This window comes from Mauremys reevesii, linkage group 10, assembly GCF_016161935.1.
Source record: "Mauremys reevesii isolate NIE-2019 linkage group 10, ASM1616193v1, whole genome shotgun sequence".
NCBI lineage: Eukaryota > Metazoa > Chordata > Testudines > Geoemydidae > Mauremys > Mauremys reevesii.
In genome coordinates, this window is record NC_052632.1 from 22,865,509 (window position 1) to 22,889,852 (window position 24,344).

Below are 24,344 nucleotides of genomic sequence, written 5' to 3' on the forward strand. Positions count from 1 at the left end.
GAAAATTAACATATTAGGGTTTGCTTTAGGAGTCCAAAATCCTTGTTCACTAATGTATGTAAATAAAAGAGCCTGATTTTCACTTTTGTAAACATTTGGAAACATTGAACATTGCACCGCGCATAATAACAAATAGGACTCCTCATAGTTCTTCCCCACAGTAAAATGCTTTTGTTTTATTTTTAAAGAAATATTCAAACATATTACATCAAATGAATCGACATTAGATCTTAAATTCTCTTTAAGTAAGATGGCAGGAAGGTCTAACATTTCAACAGAGAAACTGGAGAGCGGTGCCTAGGAAGTGTGTACCCTGTCATTCAAACATTTGATTTCATTGTATTTCTTGGTATTGGGTTCAACGGTATGGAACAGATGAGAAACAAACTATTTGCCTCAGAAACGATATCCTCGAGGCCCATCTACAAACACGATCAATTCATTAGAGTAATGGCACCATACTTCTGGCAAGCAGGCTTGACATGAATATTTGTGTTTTCCTAATGGACGTTCGGACGTCTCAGTAAAACAGGCGATGCATTCTGCACTGGTAGCAGCGATTGTACCAAGGATCTGTATATGCACATGGAGAATGGCTTTAACAACAATGAGGGTAATCAACGCACAGTATTTAGGAAGCTGCGATCATTTTCAATGGAAGTTTATAAGATAATATGATTTCAAACCTAGTTACATTTACACGTATACATATATATGTACCAAGACAAATCGTAATCAACCTTTCACTGTGTGTGCGAGCAGTAAAATGTGTGTCTATGCACACATATTGGGTATGCACGTGTACTCATGATATAAGATGTGCGCTATGTGGGATACCTAATATAGACACGTATTTGCAATTAATGTGTGTGTAGATGTGAACTGTATACACTCACACATTGACTCATATATCTATAGAGAATCTTTATATAAGTATAAGATAAATGTTGGTAGGTTTTCTTTTATTTGTCTCTTCTTCTCCATAAGACACATTTGAGTTTACATTTTAAAAAAAATAGAAACCAGTTTTACGCTTTCAATATATTAACTAATTACTCTGAATAATAATGTCTTTATCCCATTTCGAGGACAATTAAGAAAACAAAAATATTGTAATTACATTAGACGTAATTGTAATGAAGCCCAAAATCCTATTAGACTATTTACAATGTGTATATGTTTTGATGCCTTGCTGTATGTGTAATATATCTATACATCGGGTATGTGTAAAATAGATACTGTGTGGGAGTATGTCTGCATACCATTTCTCCTATCAGCTTTCCCATTACATACAAATGATGGGTAGCAAAATCCAGGCCCTTGAAATCCTCCACTAAACAAGGAAGTGACTGTTGGTGAGGTGCCTTTATTAATGAAAAGGCAGATATTGGTCAATCAGCTGTCTCTGAGCACAGAGCCCTCTCCCCCCACAAGCCCTGTCCTGGGGTCGCGCGGTCTCTGCTGACGCCCTGCAAAGTGCGCTACTGTTTTCTGGAGGGATTTATAACAAGGGAGCGGGGGTAAGAGGAGAGGGGGCTTCTTACATCTCACGTGCTGCTCTCTCCCTAGGCAGAAGCAGCATCAGCATCCCTGCAACTCAGCGCTCTACCATTGATCACTTTCCCAGAGCTCATCCTAAATCCTCACAGTGTCCTTCCTGGGAAGCCTGAGTGTTTGTTTGTATTTGCAAAGCCCATTGCAGGGCACATAAGCGCCTACCGGAGGCTGCTTAGGCAAGTTTATTTGCATAGAAGGTGCTTGGGAATTACGTACCCCAGGGAGCCATCCTGTGGTCTGTACTCAAGAAAGCACCCCTTGACTTCGGGGTCCAGCCCTACATTCCTTACCCAGGAAAGATATCGTCAAACGTCCTGACTTCAACGAGAGTTTTGCCTGAGGGAGGGATAATGGATCTGGCCTCAGGTTGAGCACCACAGTCACAGTGTCTGCTCTGCACTCGGCCAGAGCCACTGATTTTCTGGATATGCAGGTCTTAAACTCAGAGCCCTGCCTCTGGACACATCAGACCCTGCCCCAGACACACATCCTGCGCTGCTTTACCGACTAGCCTGCCAGACCTTTCACTCCTGACTGGGCTTTTACGTTTGGGGAAATCTCTTATGAAATACTGTAGGACAAATTATTTCACACGTCATTTCCGCTCTGGTAACCCGTCTAAAAGTTTAGCAAAGAAGTTAAGAGCAGCTTCCAATAAAATCACCTTTCTTCGATAAAATTTAGCTAGCTCATCAATAAGGGAAATTTAAAAAAATGTGTAAAATATGCATGTTTGTGTCTGATATTTTATATACAGTAACTTTATTTAATACGTGTATAAGTCTGTCTTAATATAACGAGATCAGAAGTAGTAAGATTGTCAATAAAACTCTCTGTATCAAATGAGCAATAATTTGTTGTGGTTACATGTTGGGTAATGAAAGATGTTAGCAGGATCAATAAAAATGAAAACACTTTTACTTACATCTTGAGTTACTGTTTTAAGAAGTCAGCTGTGGTGACTCAACAAACCAGAGAAAGATCTACAACCATCAAGTGTCTTCAAATAAAATCAAAATGAAAATCTGTCACACTGGGATCATTTCTTATCGTACCAGTACTTGCCTTTTTCATAGAATAATTTGAGGACTAATTTGATTTCACCCGAATTCTATTAATAAAATAATTCGACAGTAAAATACTGCTCTCAAAGGGAATAATTCTGTCAGTTTGGTTTGTCTTTTTTTTTTCAAAAGAGGAGAACTATATGTTATTTTCGGTGATGTCTAAAGGTAAAAGAGGATTTTATAAGGACTGAAAACAGGTAAATATCTTCGTACCATCTTTAACGCCTTTCCTTAACGGTAGCTGATAAATCAAATATCCATCTCTCCTGGATATTTATTTATGCATACATGTTCATAGCAAACATATGCTTAGGATTTGCATAGCTAGTTTATATAATTTATCTTATCCTGAAACTATTTAAGAATCGATTTGCCTTGGTCTATAGTATTATTGTTATTTTTGTCCAAATAAAATAAAGACGTGCTCATTATTAGCAGAAAATTATCTGGATCGATTTTAAAATTTAGCAAAGAACAAAACACAAATAGGGATTCTGAATGCTCCAAAAGATTAAACAAACCCGGTGGTGTTTTTTTTCTAAGATCAAGACCTTTTTCTTTCCTAACTGCAAAATACTGCCGCATTAATAATATTTGACAAGAGGGAATTGTTCATACCTAAAAAAAAAGAAAGGACCTTTAAAATGACACATGGCGGCATCTGAAAATAGCTAATAAATCCGCCGTTCCTGATAGTCTAGTCAAATCCCACTTCTTTTCTATCTAGATAGAGCTATCTAGAGATATATATGAGGAGAATTTGAGAAACCCAGGTTTGTAGCCAGCGGATTCATTCGGGGATCCATTAGAAGAGACAGAACTGAACTTCAAGAAACATAGGAAAGAAATTTTTCTCCAGACCGGATCTCGCCCTCTGTATATATTGCGCGCGCACCCACCCAGCATTACTGCTCTCCATAGGAGATTGGTACAGTGCAGTATATATGATCTATTCTCTATCTCTTGCTAATTTCGACCGTCACGAGAGAAATGCGAGTTGCAGGGAAAGGATGCTGGCTGCCTCCGCGCTGCAGTACTAGAGCTTGCAGGCTCTCTGAGCTCATGACGCTGCTGCTGACCTCTACAGAGCTTTAAACCTTGTTTGCATGTCCACTAAACTCAGCTGGGTGCCAAATGTCACCGGCCCCCTTTCACTAACCCTCCTGATCACCACAGGCTGCAGCTTTCCCCAAAGTCTTTTCCCTCTCCCCCTCCATGCTCTGGTTAGATATGCTTACCCCCGTGATCCGTGGCACATTAGCAGATTTCATGGCAAGTTGCCTTTTTGACATCCGAGGCAGGTTCGCATCCTAGATTTGCCCCCTAGGAGAAAAAAAACTATCTGCATAATTTCAAATGAGAACGAGAAGAAAAAAAGCAACAACAAAAAACCACCGTGGTTGCCACGCCAGTCCCGTTCAAAAAACATACAGCACAAAACCCCCACAAGAGGTGGTTGAGACCTTTTATTGGACCAATTTAAAAGCAAAAATTACAGCCAGAGTTACACGTTCTTCATCAGCCCAATATACACGAGACACACAGGCAGCAATTTGTTTATTTCCTAGGTCTGCAGGAGCTGAGTTGCAAGCAGATTTTTTTTTGTGTATACGGGGGGGACAAAGTCCCATTCCCCCGCCTCAAAAGAGCCTCAGTTTGTGGTCTAGGTCAAAAATCTCTCCAGCGCCCTTTGCTCCATCTTTAAGTCCAGGCAAGGATCAATTCTCTCCCTTACGTTCCCAGTCATAAACAAGCAGCTTTCAGCTAAATCTTTAAAGGTTAAAAAAATAATCATCATCAAAGGCTTTTCTTCGTCTTTGCTTGTTGGACAGCGCTTTTTGGTCAGTCTAGCCTTGCATTTAGGGATGCTACTTGCATTTGAATAGCTGGCTGGCTTGTTATGGATCTGGGAGGCTATGAAAGGGAATCAGTATGCAAATTGTTTCAGTTACAATCGAAAGGTTCGATCTGAAGTAGCTGCCTAACGGAAGTTGATGTCAGCTATCTGTGCATTAGGCTGCACTTGCCTCCTTCATGTGGGCCTTCCCTCTCTCCCTCTCGTTGTGCTTGTGTACTGGTTTCTCAGTCAGTAATTAAAACACACACACAAATCAGTGTCTACTGCATATCACATCGCTGCCTTTCGCTGGCTGCGGGAATGTATCGCCATTCTGGTCGGGTGATTATTATGCAGCAGGTGTTAGTGGAGCAGTGAAATAAAACATTTATGAATGGTTTAGTGCTTACAGTATAAGACGTTGGGGGTGGGAGGTTGCCTAGTGCTGATCATACAATGCAGGCTGCAAATCAATACCCCTTTCACAGTAATCCCAGTAATTGTAGGACTCGCAGTTTTTATTTTAAAGGGATAGGAGTCTTTAACGTGGTGGTGAAGGCGAGTTTTGCATAGATAGATATAGATTTCTGGTAAGGAAACATTTACTGTATCTCTAATATGCTAGTTACATGTTTTTGCATATCGCTCAACTCCTATGAAGGGAACTTTCGCCTCCCCTTGTAACCACAGCCCTCATGGCATATGTATCTTTGTCAGGACCTGAACCATTTCACTTCTCTCTAGTGCAACCCAGCCAAGCCTTTCCAATGGACTCTGGGGCAGGCTCTCTGCCAGCGGATGGACATTGCTACAAACTGCCCCTTTGGGAAGGCGAGAACTCTACTTCAGGTCATTGTAATTATTCAACTCAATCCCCCTGCTTCTTGCCACCCAACGGGGTTTCATTCTTCATCCCCAAAGCCCAGAGCCTGGGCCTGAAATGGATTCCTAATGCTGTTACCTGCTGCTCCCGGGGACTTGATCCCTGCCAGCTCCCTCTAGCAAAACCAGACCTCAGGTTTCAGTGCAGCGGGAAGATGCCCAATAGATGCAGGTGCCTATGGGGAAGGGTGTTTATAGCACATGGGTTTCCCTATTCACTTGCCATTAGAAGGTTCCTGGGTATAGAGCAGTGATGTCACCCAAAGTCCAACAAAGCCAGCTACAAGGGGCTTTTTATGCTCCCAACTTGGCTAAGCTACCAGAAAGAGTGCAAGCTAAAGCTAGCCCAGAACACGTTCACCCCGCAACATTCTGCCCTTATCCCCCAATTAATCGGAGAGCTGATTTCCCAAGAGTCTCTGCTCGCCACAAGGGAAATAGCTGAAACGATGCAAGAGCACAGATAAAAAGCCAACGTAGTAGGTAGGCCAACAACCACACACCTACTCAATTTGGGGGAGGGGGAGAGAAGAGAGAGAGAGGAAAAAAAGCTGGAGAAAATTGAACATCTCACAACATTGGCATGGCCAGGCCGTGCGCCTCTGGAGACCGCAGGGGTGGTTGCTCTGCGGTGTTCTGGGACCAGTGAGTTTTTACCCACACTGGGCTGGTGTGCTGGGAAACTGGAGAGGGGTTAGCTTAGCAAGAACCAGCTCCTCTAGTCTGTTACAAACCCGCCCCCCCCATCGTCCAGCTGCAGCCAGCTTCCTCGCTGCACAGAGGAGAGGGTGGCCTCTGGATTCTTCCATGACAAGTCCCCCAGCTTCAGACGAGTGATGGGGTTTTTTGGGGGGCGGGGGAACAGCGGAGGGCAGCAAGGGGGGAGGGGATAATAATGAGGGGAGGGCAGCTCATCATGGGCGTGGGAGAGCGGACAAAGGGATCATTTGCAGGTGCCTCCGCTTGGCCCGATTCGCCCCCGGGCACGGCCGCTGGGGTGCAGCACAAAGGAGTGGGGCGGTCGGCAGGGCACTGCCCGAGTCAGAGGCCGGTGGGGGATGGCCGGCGGCGCCCCGTGAGCCGGGCAGAGGGAGGCTGGGGGCGGGAGGGACACGCGTGGGTGTGCGGGGAGCGGGGCCCGGCTCCGGCGCTCCCCCCCTCCGGCGCCGCGGCCCCGAGCTGACCATCTGTCATTCAATTAAGGCTCGCAGGCAGCTGACGGGGGAGCCGGGGGTCAGTGACCCCAGGACAAAACGTCCTGCTGCCGGGGGAGGGGGAGCGGTTCAGCTGGGGCGGCTGCCGGCGCAGCAGGGCGAAGGGCACCGGTCATTAGCGCTCGGGTTTCCGCTCCGGGGCCGGCCCCGCCTGCTGCCGGCCCGGGGGATTCCCCCCGCAGCGCCCCGGAGCCCAGCAGGGAGAGGGGAGCCGCCGCCAGAGCCGGGCACGGAGCCTCCCAGGGACAAGCGGGGGAGCTGCGCCCCCTGCTCTTCTCCCCACGCACGGAGCCGCCGCCCCGGCCCCAGCTGGGCACAGCGGCCCTGTGACCCAGACCAGCCAGGGCTCCTCCCGATCTCTGCGCTGGGCCAGGCCAGGCCCCAGCTGGAGGCCTGGCAAATGGCCTGCAGGAGAAAGCAGGATCTTTAAAGAGGATCAAAATAAAAACTTAACCACAGGTTCCTAAGACATCCAGTCACCCGGCTAGTGACCCCGCCCTGTGTTTTCTACAGGCACGTCCCGCTATTTGTTTTTTTTGTGTGATTTACAACCAGACCAGAACAAATTGATGAATTGAGCGTTCACTATGCTAATTTAGACATTATAAATATTTAACTAACATGCCTAATAGCCAGCCGGAGACGGCCTCCTTTCCCCTTGGCACTTCTCCTAATCTAAAGTAAATGCTTTCCCCAGAACAGGCTAGGGTGACACTAGCATTTCCTTCGCTACCAGAGCCCTGCCTGCTCCAAAGGGTGGGAGCACTGTCCTGTTTGCCTGGACTAAGAGGTTATCCTGAGATGCTAACAGCCTACCCTAAATGAAGGGCAAAGGATAGCTTAAAGTAACACTAAAGTCATAATGTTAACAATCAGAGAAAGGCAGAAGATCTAAAAGTTAACCTGGACTTAAAAGGTACAAATGTTGTCAGTCTCATAGACTCAGGCCCTTTAAGGACAGAATGAACCATCCTGATCATCCAGTCTGACCTCCTGCACCTGTCAGGCCACTGAACCTCACCCACCCACTCGTGTAATAGGCTCATAACCTCTGGCTCAGTTACTGACATCCTCAAATCTTGCTTTATAGCCTTGCCCAGTTGTTCACACTCTGTATTGTGCAACATAAGTGTTAACACGGTGAGATTTTAGAAAGTTGGGAACCCAGTTCTCACTGGTTTTCAATGGGAGTTAGGTGCATAATGCCCTTAGAGGGACATAGCAGCTGCTAGAGCCTGGAAACTGCAGTAGAGACCCTGGAGCAGCTGCACAGCTGTTCTGGGTGGTAGGAAAGATTTGGTTTCAGCCAACCCCTTACATAAATTCTCCAGGCAAACCCTGTTTCCCCAGGCTTTGCAGGGTGGGTGTCTGCCATATGCAGGAATTTGGCACTTATCTTTTCAATGACAGCATGACTGTAAATTAGGAGGACAATAAAACTACCACCATTTTAGGAGACAAGATGAATGAGGTTTATTGGACCAACTGCTGTTGGTGACAGAGACAAGCTTTCAAGCTTACACAGAGCTCTAATATCCCGGGACCAACATAGTGACAACAACACTGCGTACACTATTTTAGGAGGACAGATTACTATTATTAAGTGACGATCACGCAAATAAAAAGTTCTGATGCATTTTATTTATTTTTATTTTTTTTGGTTAGTTTTAGACGTTATAGCTGCAGCATATAATGGATCACACCATTCTTTGCTGTTATGTAGTTTTAGTATTTTAAAGGGCTTGATCGGTGTGGAAAGCAGGGAGTTTGGTTGCTACACTCTCATAAGAGACACCTTAGAAGCCTGTTGAAACAACCTGAAATGTTACTTGCCTACTGTGTGAATTATCATGGTGCATTAAGCTACTCAGCTGGTTTATGTATGTGACCTGTGATTTTTAAAGAATTCATATAGCAGCTGTGCCACTCACACTAAGCAGCTATTCACAGAAAACTGCCATTCAGTTTACTAGCCCTGTTAATTCATTAATGTGAAGATTACAGTATCTACTATTTATTCTTACACTGCTATCTCCAACCCGCTAGGTAAATACCTGATGGTGGCTTATCTATCTCTTTCCAAATTTCCCCTCAAAACAGGATGGCTTCTGAATCTGTCATATGGACAGGACACAGAGGCATGATATATGGTTCTGAACCAGGGGTATGTGTTCCCCTGGGGGTACTCAGAGGTCTTCCATGGGGTACATCAACTCATCTAGATATTTGCCTAGTTTCGTAATAGGCTACTTAAAAAGCCCTAGCCAAGTCAGTACAAACTGAAATTTCATATGGACAATGGCTTATTTATACTGCTCTATATACGTTACACTGAAATGTAAGTCCAGTATTTATATTCCAATTGATTTATTTTATAATTTATAAGGTAAAATGAGAAAGGAAGCAATTTTGCAGCAATAGTGAGCTGTGACACTTTTGTATTTTTCTGTCTGATTTTGTAAGCAGGTAGTTTTTAAGTGAGGTGAAACTGTGGGTACGCAAGATAAATCAGACATCTGAAAGGGGTACAGCAGTCTGGAAGGGTTGAGAGCCCCTGCAATAAAACATCAACACAGGATTATTTGTTTACTTGGTGCCTCTGCCAACAGCCTGATTCTAAAGGGCGCTAAGGCAGAACCACCATTCAGTTGTTCAGAAGGTCCAGGGACACAAGCATATATAGAATCATAGTATGCGAGGTGTGTCAGGAAAGTATGGAGATGGAGCGGCCATTATCTGAAGATGCAAACACACACAACCCAAACCCTATGTTTAATGTAAATTAACAAATAGAATTTAAGTACTGTAATCAAACAGGGAAAATCAATGCATTTTCTCCCAGGGATTTAGAAATGGAAGATATATTTCAGGTTACTTACTCTTGGGCCGGATTCTGTTCTCCTTTGCATTACTGTAAATGAGGAGTATCTCCACTACTGTCAATGGAGTCACACGTATGTGTGTGAGAGAGGAATCAGGCCCTTTGTATTACCTTAGAACGCAGAGCACAAAGAGAACAAATACTGCAAAGGAGATGTAAAACATTAGCTAGTTAGCAATATGATCAGATATTGGACTATCAGCAAAAGTTAATCCCAGTCACGTGATATATCTTAAATTTGTTGTCATAAAATCCATCATTATTCAATAGGCATGGAAATCAAATTCTACTCACTTCTGTGGACTATGGAGCAGGAATCTTTTAAACAATTTCTGTTTACCACAACAGACAGGATATTGATCATTATTTTTGAGACCCTGCAGATAAATGTTTGTGAACATGAAGTGGGTGCTGGCTTTGCTACATCCACCTTTCAAAAGGGAAAAACACAAACAACTTTTCAGGTAGTTTTTTGTTCTTTTATATTTTAAAGAGTATTTATTGTTTTTCAAAGATAAACAGTGAAAGAAAATGTCATATTTTGTGTGTATATATTGAGAGAGAGAGAAACATACATATGAACATATATGTATGTCTGGGTATACACCCACATGTACACATGCTTGAGCATATATATTAAACAGATGATTTGTTGTAAAAAATATCAGTTTTTGACACAGCATGAGGGCCTGCTTCTGGAAATACTACTGACTAGGTTTATCTCATTCATTTCAGTAGCATAACGGGCTTGATCGAATGCCATTTTAAGTTAATGGGAGTCTCGCCGTTGACTTCAGAGGGCATTGGCAAGTCTCTATGCCTGGTAGAAACTGTTTGCAGGATCAGGCTTTTTAACCCATTTCTTATTTCAGATTTTCTAATTAACTAAAAAGCAATTAAGGACTTATTTGTTTTCATTTTATTTCTCATTTGCAAATGCCCAAAATTCCCACACGAGCTTTAAAAAAAACAATACCCACAACATTTTCACAATTACTGATAGTGCTTAATCAGTCTTTCAATATTCCTATCTGTAAAATGGGGATAAAATCTATGGATGAAAACTGCTGCATATAAAAGCTAAGCTAAATATTAATATTGACATGATTCATAAAGTCATACTAATCTTTCTTTTGTTATATTGACTGTAGGCTTTGATCTTGTATTCCTTGTGCCTTCCAAATTTGCACTGATGATTATTAAACTAAATCGTACCCTTGTCTGAAGGCTTCAATTGTCCATGTGAGTGAAAAGTGGCAGAAAGGTCATTTTAACCCATGAGCATGTTAAACTAAACCACAATAGGGCAACTTTAATTCTGAATAAAAGCATCCATACAGGTGCTTCAGTGAGTTGAATCTTTCTACTTTAAAATTTAATCTGTGTTACCTTTCCCAAGTGTCCACATGTAAATAAGTCTTTAGTGTGTGTGGGTCCAACATAATTTAAAGAGAATTTCCAGAGGCACCTAATTCTTTCAGCTAGTTTTTTGGAGGACAAAAAATAGTGCTGGTGTGCTCCCACAGCTGCCCAGGAACCCCTGCTTTGAAAGTTTGAGCAAGTGAATTTTCCATTATTTTCCTTATTCTTCTGCTTTGCCCTCTACAGTTAATCAGGCCAGGGCTTTCTTTCATTTGGCTAGAGTGTCAAGGACTTTGTGTTGGGATGTACTTAGCTAGGTTTTCAGTTGCTCCACCTCTCTGTATCCTCTGAAGTTGGCCCCACCCCTGCAAACTAAATATTATTACAAAACCACACTCTTCGTTTGTCTGTTTCCCACAAAGACTGGGGACTTTAGTCTGATTCACTATGCATCATCCAGACCTAACCTTGTGTGATCAAGGTCTCAGTTCAGGGCAACTGCCCCTGTACCCTTCCTCCATCATCCAGCAAGGGCATCCACTTTAGGTTCCCAGCTCTTCATCCTTTATATCTGTTGGGCTGAGACCTGATCGCTCTTCCTCCTGAGCAGTGTTTTTCCAGATTGCACAGTTCCTTACCTACACTGAGTTCCCCAGCCAGCCAGACTGCATAAAACTGTGTTTGTGCTTTGCTTTCTCTTCTGAGGCTGTGAACAGGTTAATTGCCCACAGTGATAAGGCACCACACTGATCTTTCTAAGCAAGCACATTTATTCTTAAGGTAAAAGCATTACAGAGAAAACATGTTAAACATGATAAGCGCTCCTATGAACATACTAAAACCTTCCCCGTGACCACCCTCCCACCTCAGCCAGGGATCTGGTAGGAGTCTGTCCTCCAAACCCCACACAGGGGTTTTTCTGTGCTTACAAGTTCATAACAGCTTTAGCTCAGAACAAGCAGCCATGAATAAGTCAGAATCTCCTTTATATAGCCTGGGCCTTTGATCTTCATATACACAGAACAGGTAATCAGTAGACAATATTCTCTTCAGAAGGCTGGGGTCCTGAGGTGGGAGTTCACCTGAATTCACCTGCCCCAGGGAATTTCATAGGAAACCCACTTTACTGTGTGCAAAAAGTTGCTGCTTGTCTGGCATATGGTTTAAAATAATCCTTTGAAGATCATAACATTTCCCTCAAGGCTTACATTCGTCATGTCTTCCCCTAGAGAAGTTACATCCAATTCCACAATAATACTTTGCAGTTAATAAATGGACTTCAGTGTTACCTAAATTCAATCCAATAAGTTTTTTTCAGGGCTATTGCAGGAAATTGTCCAATCTGTCACAATAAGATGGCTGGACTCAATGATGTGATGTCTTTCCTCTAAGTTTGTGCTAACTTACTTACACCCCATGTCTAGTCATACTTGAACACTCCTGTTTAGTCTTAAGTACCTAAAACTGCATACTTGGAGGGTGGAAGCACTGAGGAAATGGAAGTGATGGGCAGCATATGTAATAGGAAATTGTCATCTGCAGACGTGTGTGTGAAGGAAAGCCTGTGTCAAACAATGGGACCAAGGGATAAACTCCACAAATGAGTGAGTCCATCTACCTGTAGGACATATTGTGCATTTCCCCCAAGATGCAGCTGAACCTGCAGGGACACGCATCAATTTCATGAACATGGTTTTTGAGTGCTGCCAAAGCCTTCTCAGTCGGACAAAGGAAAGCAAACAAAGGAACAAAACATCTGGCAAAAATGGGCTCAAATCCTGGAGTCCTTACTCAGGTCTTACTCAGGAATAGCTACATTGGGAGTTTTGCTTGCGAGGACTGAGAACTAGATTGGGCCACAATCCCTTTCTAAGCTCCTTAGCAGGGCACAGAGTGGTAGTGCGGGCTGGTGCAGGACAGTGGGGAATGGCCCAGCTTCCACCCCATGCCCTTTAAGGCAAAGTTTTGCCCTGAGATACAACAGAGAGTAGCTTATAAACTCCTCCAAGTGCAGCACTGATATTTCTCCTGACCATTGTGCTGAATGAGCAAGGATAGGGAAGCTCCTTGTAATCTCTCCCTACACACCTGACACTGCAAGGAGCAGGGACAATTTAGTTCTGATAAGAACTTCAGGATTTGGCCTATTATCTGTACCCCAGAAACACTCCTGATCATGTAGGAATAGTTAAAGGTAAGAGAACCAATAACAGATCATCTGCCTTCTAGCCACAGTCAGCTCATGGATGCAAATAGATTGACACAGCTGGATGCAACCATGATGATCGAGCTTGGAAATACATGTTAGGAGGGCACTGGCAGACATAAAGCAGAGGCCTGTGCATTTCCCTTTAAAGTTGATTGGCTGCAGGGGGTTGTCGGTCAGCCCCACCTCTGAATTAACATCATTGTTTCTTCTGAGCATTCTCAGATGAGTCAGTGAGATGCAAGATCAGCATTGGACATCTATCCTATGGGCATGTGGGGTGATGTGAACTTTTCTTGATACATTCTTTTCAGAATGAGTTGCCACTGGCATAGCTCTGCTTTCAATATTCACTGGAGCAGGATAGGAAAATCGCTGGCACTTGAGATAAGTAGGATTTGTGGAAGTCAAACAAGTGCTTTCCAGTGCTTGGGCAGCTAATGTGCGAAGAAGAGGTATTTTTCTGTGAGAAGCAGCTGGAAGTACACTATGATCCAAGGGTTATGCAGTAGAAGAGCATGTAGCCATCTGATTATATGTTATGACCAATTTATAGATTTAGTTTTCTTCCTGAAATGCATTCCACTTCTGGCAGGATTTAGGAAAGTCTAATTTTCCCATAGGGACAGATTCTGCACACGCTCTCTCTCTGTTTTGAAGTCATTAGTGGTGTAAATGAGATGAAGAGTCAGGCCAACATAGCGGTTTTGCTATGACCTGCCTTGTCTATTATTGACTTCCTTTCTGTCAGTTTCATATCTCTTGCTCAGATGGAAAACATTAGCATGTTTGCATATGTAAATGTATTACAGTGAAGATTGGCTGGGGGAATACATTAAACCCTCTGCTCCTTCCAAGCTGATTTAATTTGACAGCATCTCCATTAAAAAATAAAAAGCATCAGTTTCCCCTTTGTGACTAGATGTACAGGAATTAGGTTGTTAGAACAGGAAACATCTCCTTTCATAATTGATTTTGCACCCATTTTACTTGTATATCTCTGACAAGCTGTTTCTAGTTCCCTAAGGAAGCCATCAGTACTTCCCATGTGTTTGGAATTTCTTGAATGTGGCTAGTGAATATGATTTATTTATCCCCTCCCCCACATATAATATATGTAGCAGTTTTGTGAACTGGATCTCACATCAGAATTATTGGTGTCAAAATATTAATATGCACCATGGCCAGCTGTGCTTAGGAGTTAGCAACCTTGTATAGGCAGTGATTTTCTAGGCATTAGTTAGACAAGAACACATTGCATCATGTATTTGTCCACTGGGGAGAAAAAATGGGGGAAGATTTTCTGAATGATCCTGCTTATCTGAGTTAGCATGCCAAATTGGTTGCTTATTATAGTTGGCACCATGCCTTAGTGGGCTAATGTGTTAATAATGTGTAATGTTTCTCTTAGGCAATGACACCACTCTTCATTAGCACTTCTCAAGCTTTGCTGCCGCTGCTTAGATCTACATTTTGCTTCTGATGGTCATATGTGGGTATTTGAAATCAGGATTTCAGATCTGCTAATACATCACACACACACACTCTTGAAAAATGGATTTGAAGAGGGGCTGGGTAATTTTATGGCCACTAATAACATTTGTAGCTATGTGAGGTAAGATAATGATAAGGGTAATCAAATTCCATGTTTCACAGCATAAAATGAGCAACTATAGGGGTCAGGAAGGTATTCACTCCCTGCCCTCCTCTCCTGGGAACCAGAGTCTTTTCCAGTTGGTTTAGTAGATTATTGGTGTTTTGGATTTGAAGTAGCAAGTCATACTAGTCAAATGCCGGATATTAGACTAAATGGACCAATGATATGAGCTGCTAAGCAGGCAAATTCTGTATTTAGCTGGTAAATAGAGTAGAGCATTCAGAACGATGCCTTGATTTCATATTGATTACTAAAAACTCACTCCAGTGGTCGCTGAAGTCAAGTGAAAGATTCTCATAATCTCTGATGAGCATTGGATCAGGCCTGAAAACGTAACAAGAAAAGTATCATAGGGAAAGCACTGTAATCACAGCAATGTCCCGCTCACATTTTAACTTTGCAACACACGAGGACACAGTTTTCTTTTTTTCTTTACATTTAAATATGGCCATGGATTATAATTGCAACTGCGACTGCTATTTCGAGCCTCTCCTGTCAATGACTGGTAAGTATAAGAGTGTGAGCAAAAGCCAAAGAATCTAGTCAACAGCTCCAGTTGTTTATTATCTGCCGGGAAATGCTGGCCCTGACAGCCATTACTGCTAGACTACAAATGTGACTGAGGCAGTTCTATTCATTTCATTTTCATGAGTTAGAAATGAGCACAATTCAGCAGTGTGGAGGATGCTGTCGCCCATAGGTAGCCATAGCTAGAACTGTTCTGTGGAATCTGTCTGGTGGCAGTTTATGCTGTTATCTAATATATAGATATGCTATGGTTTATTGATGGCTTCTATTCTGACTGGTATAGTTATATATAGTGTTATGCTGAGAGGTGCTGGTGACTGCATGGGTCACAAACCTCTTTGAGATTGGGTGTGATTTAATTAACATAACTGTCAGGATAAATTAATCATAAGTTCCCCACTTCAGACAAAAGGGGCTGTGAACCTGTCCAGGAGTCTTGGACAGAGTGGGAGGAGGGGCTTTTGCTGAGAATTGTTTTGGGGTACAGTGTGTGTGCGCAAGGGAACGGAGATCAGAGAACAGAAACAGAGAGACTAGATCCTGGTCTATACTAAAAAAAAGTTAAGTTGACCCAGCTGTGTCACTCAGGAGTGTGAAAAATCCCATACCCCGTAGCGATGTAATGAAACCAACCTAACCCACAGCTTGATAGAAGAATTCTTCCCTCGACCTAGCTACAGGCTCTCAGGCAGGTGGATTACCTATGCCAATGGGAGAACCCCTCTCATTGGCATAGGTCGTGTTGACACTGATGTGCTAGAGCACTGCAGCTGTATCGCTTGCAGCATTTCAAGTGTAGACAAGCCCTAAGGCGAAAAGCAAGAAAGTCAAGCAGCGGCCTATGAGCACAGTGTATGATCCTGGAAAAAGCCAGAGGGAGTGTATTCTGGGCCTAGTGTGGGCTCAAGAGGGTTGGGGTGATAAGTCAAGAAACTCTTCTTTTGTGTCTGATTCCTCCTGTGTTCAGAAAAGCAGGAACTTGTACATTCCTTGTAAATAAACAAGATTATATCAAAGAGAACACCAGACTCCAGCGTCAATTTCTACCCCACACTGGAACATTCCCCAGGCCCTGAACTTTGACTTGCTGCTTAGGTTGAAAAGGGGCAAGAATACATACACATATGCCCCTGTATGTTTATCTATCATGGAATCACTGGTTTCAAGTCTATAGTTAAAGCTGAGCTGAGTTTTACACGTCAGTTATATTGATATAACAAGCTTTCACACAAATGGCAAAGCCAGAAGTGAGAAGGCCAAGATTTAGCAAGTGAACAGTCTCTATTTGTATCTTATTTAACTGAAGTCTGTTTTATAAAGACTTTTAGTTTAGTGTTTTAGTATTTCACTGTATAGTGTCGAGAGTACTTTAGCTCACATACTTTTAGCATAATGTGGTTTATAAAGCCTTTTAGTACAGGGCACCAGTGGTGTACTGAAGAATCAAAAAGCAACCACTTAACACAATGCTTAAATTTATTAAACTAGAAAAGAGATGCATTAAGTGAAAGAGAAACAATTGTCTAATAGAGCTGGTCAAAACTTTCCCATCAAACCTTTTTTAGATGGAAAATGGCCTTTTCATTAGTCATTTTTTGAAAAAAAAAATTGCTTTTATCAAAAATGTTTAGATTTTCAGATTGGCTGTGTGAGACCTTCAGCAACCAAAATCTGAATGTTGGTTTTAAACTGAAAATTTAAGATGTTCAGTTTCCAAAAACTGAGGTTCTGGGGTTTTTCATTTTTTTTGGACACACACACACACACACACACACACACACACACACACACACACACACACACACACACACACAAAATGTAAATGAATATGAAACATTTTCATCAACATATTTCACAGGGAAAAAGAAATTCCTGACCAGCTATCACCAACTCCAAAGTCAGCTGAATTTTCTTTTAGCACATAATCAACACAGCTCTTCGTCAGGCATAGGGTACAAGTCAGAACATTAATTGCAAAAATATCTTTTAGATATTGTCTATTCCAGATACTGTTTGCTAGTTACACAGCAGATAGTGTTCTAAGTGAACCAGGTGGAAAACACAGAGACAATTAACCATTTATTTGCTAGGCTACAATATTGTGCATCACATGTATTTCATAGTACCTTAATATTATATAGTCGATTATCACAGTCAGGTGTACAGTCAAATAATTTGGTTTCAAAGGTAACAGCACCATTTTTGTGGGGAGTGTAAGTAACCTTGTAATGTTACACTCTCTTTAATTAAAATGATATGCATGCTTATATTATACAAACATCGTAAAAACACTTGTTAACTGCATCAGGATGTTTCACAACAGTTATCTGGTAGCTCTCTGGTTCCATTTCATGCTAAACAGCTTTATATCGTTAGTGCTGAGCTCCATTTCTACAAGCAAAAATGTCCAGCATCATTAGTCCATAATGGATAGCGCATTCAGAGGGAGGCAGTGTGGTCTAGTGTTTACAGCACAATGCTGGAACCCCTGAGACATCTGCTTTGTTCCTCGTTCTGCAACTGCCATTCTCTGTAACCGTGGTGAATTCACTTAACCTCTCTGAGCCAGATCCTTCGCCACCACCTGTTAGCTTGGCCTGAATCAGCAACAAAGGGTGCCACCCTCTAGTTATCTTTAAAACGTACAATGCTGATCTTTTTTTACACAGACATATGAAGTTTGCTGTTTTTTCATCATTTCTATATGGGGTTTTCTTTGAAAGAAACCTAAAAACTGAACAAGAAGCAGTCTCAATTATGGGCTCCTATTCATGTATAGCCCCCTGTCCCAAGAGACGGACACACAAAAATCTCAATTTTTATATGAAAACAAGTGAACTTTTTCACATTTGTGCTCACATCTTGAAGATGGGCCTCTGAGTCCTGTTTCTTTGCATTACGCATGAGTGGATGGCCATATTATACATACATGCCTACACACCCTTTTACTTTTCCACCTGAAAGGAGATAAGGAATACTATTACTCAGCATTAATCGCAGAGCCAATCAATAGAGTGCAGGTTCACAGTGCCAGCGTAATATGACTGGCTACCAGGAGACTGCAGCTCACAGGCCAACAGTGCACAGTGAAGGTGGGGTGAATGTCAATGGTAACGTACCCATTACTGCTGGTGTGTTGTGTTTATCTTTACGCTTTGGCAGCTAGAAGTGAAAGGAGCTAATTCCTGCAGCGGTAAAGGTAAAATGTCATTTAAAGATGTGTTGAAAGCTGGGGTGGACACAGTCCGGTATTGACAGCAGCAGTTTTCTGACATTCAAGAATGTGCTGCTGATGAGGACGGAGCTTATTGTTGCATCAGAGACATAATGGGAAAGGCCATAATGAAATGGAATCCCCCAAATGAAGCCTCAGAAACAGGAAGTGTAACACTGCCCCTTTGTCTAGGGGATTTTGTCTATTGTTACTCTCAAGGCTACGTTTGGCTGGTGGATGAACCACTTTTTGATCCAGAGCCTTGCTAGGAATGTGCTGCATGGAACTCCCAGGCTGGCAGATAGCTTGGTTCCTCATTTCAGCTTGTTTATTATACCTCTCACCCAGTGCACAGCTATTGCGCTCTTATCACGCTGGCATATTTAAACACTCACTCCAGCTCTTGTTTTTTTTTTTTTTAATAAGGGCTCAGAGATAAATACCGAAACCGAAAACCCCTTGCCGATAAATAGAGAATGGGTCCATTACATGGGCCGTGCTATAAAGAAATCCTTACAGAAGTCTGGAGCCAGTGTTTCTACCTAGGTTCGGGCCTGATCCTGAGAGCTGCTGAGCATCCTCAACTTTCACTGAGGGCAACAGGAGTCCAGATTTTACCCATCTCACCTTGCAAGGCACAAGTAGTTCAAACTGATCTCCTTGGAAGTTATTCAGGTCCCGCAGGGGAGGGAATGAGGTCCTGGCAGCTAAGAAGTTGTCAGAGCCTCCTGAGATTGATTGGGCTCTTATATGGTGAGTGAACATATTCACTTGAGCAGATCAGACATTCCATCCAGTTGTGGGCAATGGGTTTAATTCCTCCCAGAGCTCTCCAGAGCACATGCCCATATACCCCTTCATAACAACTTATTTCCCCACTGTGCCAGTTCTGCTCCCCTGTCTGGTACAGGAAGTGGGCCATGCCCTTACCTCCTCCCCACCCCACTGGGGTGCTTTTTCTCTGAGAGGAGTATGGAGGGGACTGTCCCTGAGCTGCAGACTGCAATTGTACCTGGCCCTTACAAACAACTCCACAAACTGGGAGGAGGCTCCTTGTGCCCTGCTCTGGTGCACCTGATTATGGGACAGGCTCAGTCTGGATGCAGGTGGTGACAATACGACCACAAGAACCAAATGAAAAATTGTGAACAGTTACTGAACGCTTGGATAGTCCACAGAGTGGATCAACACAAAGTCAATGCAGTGAACAGGGCACTGGACTGGGACTCAGGAGACATGATTTCTATTCCCAGCTCTGTCACTGGCCCGCCGATGACCTTGGGCAAGTCACTTTGGGCTTGTCTACATAAAGACTCTCGAGAAACTAATCCAAACTAACGAAGGGTGTGAATAAAAAGTGGCTAAACCCCTGGGTGAACACCCTTATTTGAATTAAAGTGGCTTTAATTCAGTGTAGTTTTTAGTAACTTACTTAAAGTCAATTAAACTAACCCAAATTAAGGCCTTGTTATTTCTGGATACAGGTATTCACCTTTAGATTCACTTTCCTGAGTGTCCCCCTATAGACAAGAACTCCCCTCCCAAAAAGACCTTATCTGTAAAATGGGGATGATGATACCGGTCTTCTTTGTAAAGCACTTAGAGATCTGCTGATGAAAAATGCTATAGAAGAGCTGGGTATTTTTATTAAGTGCAGCATTTATTTGGGTAATCATGACATGCTATTAGGGCCCAAGCCAGAGGTTATTGAAATAATTGGCACTCTGAGTTAAATTCAATGGGCTTTGGATCAGGCCCTAAAAGTGGTAAAATTTAATAGCTCTTGTACAGATGATTTTACTTGTGTGGTGGTGAATCTATTACTACCAGTGTTTGAGATGGACGTGGCACAAAACATCCCTTCTGCCACAAAGTCTCTCTTGCTCACCATTGTCCTTTTTATAAAACAACTCCCACTCTCTTTATGTGTTGAAACTAAGAATCTTGAAAAGTGTCCTCGGGGCTTAAAAATATTATATATTAAAATATGTTATATTGCCTTCCGTGCTCTAAACTGTACTTTATATTTAAAATTATTATTGCAATCACTGAAAGCCAGCTGATGAAGTCCATAGTTTTCTATCCATCTAATCACCCATCCATCCAGAGGCGGCACCAGGCCCCAGCATGCCAAGCGCATGCTTCGGGCGTCAAGCCGCAGGGGGCGTTCTGCCGGCGCCATGAGGGCAGGCAGGCAGGAGGACCGCCGAAGCCGCGGGACCAGCGGACCCTCCGCAGGCAAGCCGCTGAAGGCAGCCTGCCTGCCGTGCTTGGGGCAGCAAAATGCCTAGAGCCGCCCCTGCATCCGTCCACCCATGCTTTGCAGAGTGCACAGTTTTTGTTTTCAAATGTATAATTCAATGTCAAAGCAGATCATGTGCTGCTTAAACTTATGTTGCCAAAGGAGAGAAAATACATATTAAATAATGTCATTCCAATCAGGGCTGTATTTTTCTAACAGTTCAACTTGACAAAAATCATAGCAAAAACACATGGGGACTGATTCTGTGCTCCCCTGTACTTTAGGTAGCTCACATTCAGAGCTATAGAATTATCAACACTCTTTGTTTTAATTAAAAAAACAAAACAACCAATAGCTTTAAAAGGCCACATTATAAACTATCAAATTAAGAACAGTCAATTGATTTGGGGAAACTTACATTATTTCAACCAACCAATGAAACAAAAAACAGCTAAATAATCAAAAGTAGTGGACAATTTAAATAATAAGAATATTAAAAACCAAATATTAAATAAAATGAACTTTAAAAAGAAAAATGGTATCCTTAGAATCATGAATTGTGTACAGCATGGTCAAAGGGATCTGACTATGGAACACGATTGCAGAGGAGAGTTGGCAAATCCACTGTCTGACTGACTTTAAGAAACATTGAAAAAACTTCCTCTTCGAAAAGGCCTTTCCAAAAAGAGAGACATTCCAGAAACTCCATGAAGTCCACTAGTGACTTCACTATTGCTCTGAATTCTATGTGGAAGGTGCTCAGATACTACTGTGATGGGTAGCAGAATAAAACCCTAAACTAAGTTAGAAAAAAGTTGATGAAGAGTTCCACAGATTAGGTTTTAAGGACCTGATTCTGGGAGGTGCTGAGCATCTGTAACTTCCATAAAAGCAATGAGAGTTGAAGCCACTCAGCATCTTGCAGGATCAAGCTTTTAAATGTGCAAAGGTCAGAGGGTGCTGCAAAAAGTACGGGTGGGATTTGTGACATTAGTTGTATTGAACACACAAATGGCTACTTTCAGCTTTTCTCTTTTAGGCCCTTTTGGTTGAATAAGTGACTGGTTTCGAGACAACCGTTGAGGAATTCTTTAAGAGAGACTCTTGATTTTATTTTAAGGTAAAATCCTCCTGAGTATGAGAGAATAGTCTAAGGAAAGACATGAATCTGAACTTGACTGATGTGGACTGGAATTATATTTGGTCTCATTCCTCAAGATGTTCAGTTTCAGCATCAGTTAAGGAAACCCAAATGAAAATTGTGCATAGATATTCCATGGCTCCTGTCAAACTGCATTATATGGGCTTGAATTCTTCCCTTCTTTCCTGAAAGGGTTCTATGTGGGCTCTTGTCTCATGTGTGATGGCAACATCCTCAGATCTTGGACTCTGGATAAATGTCATATTGTTAAAATATGGTACTGGAGTTGATGTTAACGTGGAGACTCAGCGGCTCAGTTTGAGGTTACCAGGGGAAACAAGGGCCACGTTCTCAAAAGTCTGTGCAACTAGTGCTAGTTTGATTGCTGGGCTTGGTGTTGTGACATCTCTCCACTAGGACTTGGACCCAGACCACTAATTCATGTAATCTTGGTCACAATCCTTGTTTCTGTCTCTCTCTCAGTATAGGTTATCAGCTCCTCAGGTATATGACAGCTGGGCTTGGTGCAACTGAGCAGAGGGGCACATAGGTGACTTTCAGCCGCCAATCTCCCCCTAAATTGTGGGGATGGGGGAAGCCTGTTCAACACAAGTAAAAGCAGCATAAGAGCAGATTTAACTTGAAGAAGAAGTAATGGCCCCAAAGTAACTGTTCTGCTGGCCTAGGATTGGCTAAGTGCAGCATGCTCCAGCCACCCTCCAGCCACTGGACAGCCCACTGCAATGGGAGGCTAAGGGTGGCACAAAGGTGGTGGAGCATGGCCAAGCACAGGAATGATGTTTCAGTGGTTAAGGTGCTAACCTAGAACTTCAGTCAATCAGGTTCAGTTCCTTTCTCTCCCCTCGGACTTCCTGTGTGACCTTGAACTAGTGATTTAGCCTTTCTGTGCCTCAGTTCCCATCTGTAGCATGGGGATAATACTGCCCTACTTCACAGGTGGGTGGGACACAAATGTATTAGAAGACTGTGACATGCTCAGATATTATGGTCATGGGAGCCATCTGAGTACGAAAGATGGATGAAGTGTCTGGCCCATGATGTGTTGGCATTGGTCTTCTGGTGATGCTGATATAACACATTCCTTTCTGGACAAATAAAAAAAATGGTTATCTATTCAGGTAATTTTATTTGTCTCCCACCAAGATTATATGTGTGTGAAGGCAAAAGAGGCAAAGATACTTGCAGGGAAGGAGAACAGCAAGGTCAGACTGGCAGGTGCAAGCAGCCTGGGAAATATATTTTGAATAACCTGCAAAGTTACTGGGGCAAGTTCTGTTTGTCGCTGTTTTTGGTGCACTCCACGGGGAGTGGGTGCAAAGAGCCATGGGCCACACTTAGCATCGCCGTGCTGGACACAGACATAATTTGGATGCAGATGATGGTTAGGGAAGTGCAAGGGGAGGCGGCCAACCAGTGCTGCTCCCAAGAGTGCAATGGGGAAGTTCAAGCTCTACATTTCATACAGGAATAACAAGGTTTTTTTGCCTGTCCCCAGATAGCTGCTGAGCTGCCTGACAACGTCTGGACACTGCTGCTGGGGAGATGGTTAATATGGGCAGGCAGTGCTTGTGCTACAGGAAGTGGAGGGATCCTACAGTCCACCGGGGCCCAGTTTGGACCTGGAGAAGAGCAGCTTTGGGAAATGGATTCCTAAAGTGCATGAGAAAATGCTCTCTGAATTTGGATCTAAAGGCTATTTGCAGGCAAAGTCAGATAAGAATGCCCACTCTTTACTGACTTGTTTAGTGGCTTGTTTGGAACTTGTGTTCATTAGCTGTGTGTAAAGTGACATTAGATGAGCACACACTTGGTAGTGTTCTGAATGGATGGCCAGTCTGATGCGAGTGTGCATTGCGTGAAAGCACATGGCTGGTAACTAACTTACTGAACTGCATATGTTGAGCTCGTCTGGGTGAAGAAATGCAAGTACATGTGTGTACGCATGTGTGTATTCTGTAGTGTGAATGCCTTTAGCAATCTGACATCCTTTGATGTCACAACGTTACTGAACCCCTGTAGGCTCTGGCTGGGTCGTTTGCGGATATTTTTCAGATCAGACTTGTAGTGAGATTCTGTTTCAACAAACTTGTCCAGCCCTTTTCAGATCCAGAGAGGGTGAGGGTGAAGAATTAGATAAAAGCATATGGATTAAGGAAAGGGAATACCCAAAGGCTGAGCCTATCTTCCTGCTCCAATGGATTCCTTTTATACATTTACTTTTCTTCATTGCCAGCCAGCTCCAGGCCTGCTGTAGTTTTTATGGTGGAACAAGTTTGGCTTTGCAATCTGATTCTGTTCATATTCTGATTTGAACATGCTCTAATTTGGGTCTACTGTTTGTTTTTTTGAAAATCTGGCAAAATATCTAGCCTGCCAGTTAGCCTATGACAATTAGGAAAGTAGGAGCCTAGATATCATGGTGATGGGCCTGGTATTAAAAACAAAGATAGATACAAACTGTATGGCATGTACTGATTTTTTTGGGGGGGGAGTTTGTTTTAAGAAGGTCTAAAAAGAAATATTTGTTTGGCAAAG

At 42.8% G+C, this 24,344-nt stretch overlaps 1 long non-coding RNA gene across 1 annotated transcript; it reads right to left on the minus strand.

Annotated features, from left to right (window-relative positions):
- Positions 1 to 245: 245 nt before the first annotated feature.
- LOC120374080 lies at positions 246 to 4,660 on the minus strand. Its single transcript, XR_005585884.1, has 3 exons — positions 3,863 to 4,660; positions 2,483 to 2,557; positions 246 to 573 (listed from the first exon to the last, which is right to left on the minus strand). It is a non-coding gene; the product is annotated as an uncharacterized LOC120374080 (long non-coding RNA).
- Positions 4,661 to 24,344: the final 19,684 nt, after the last annotated feature.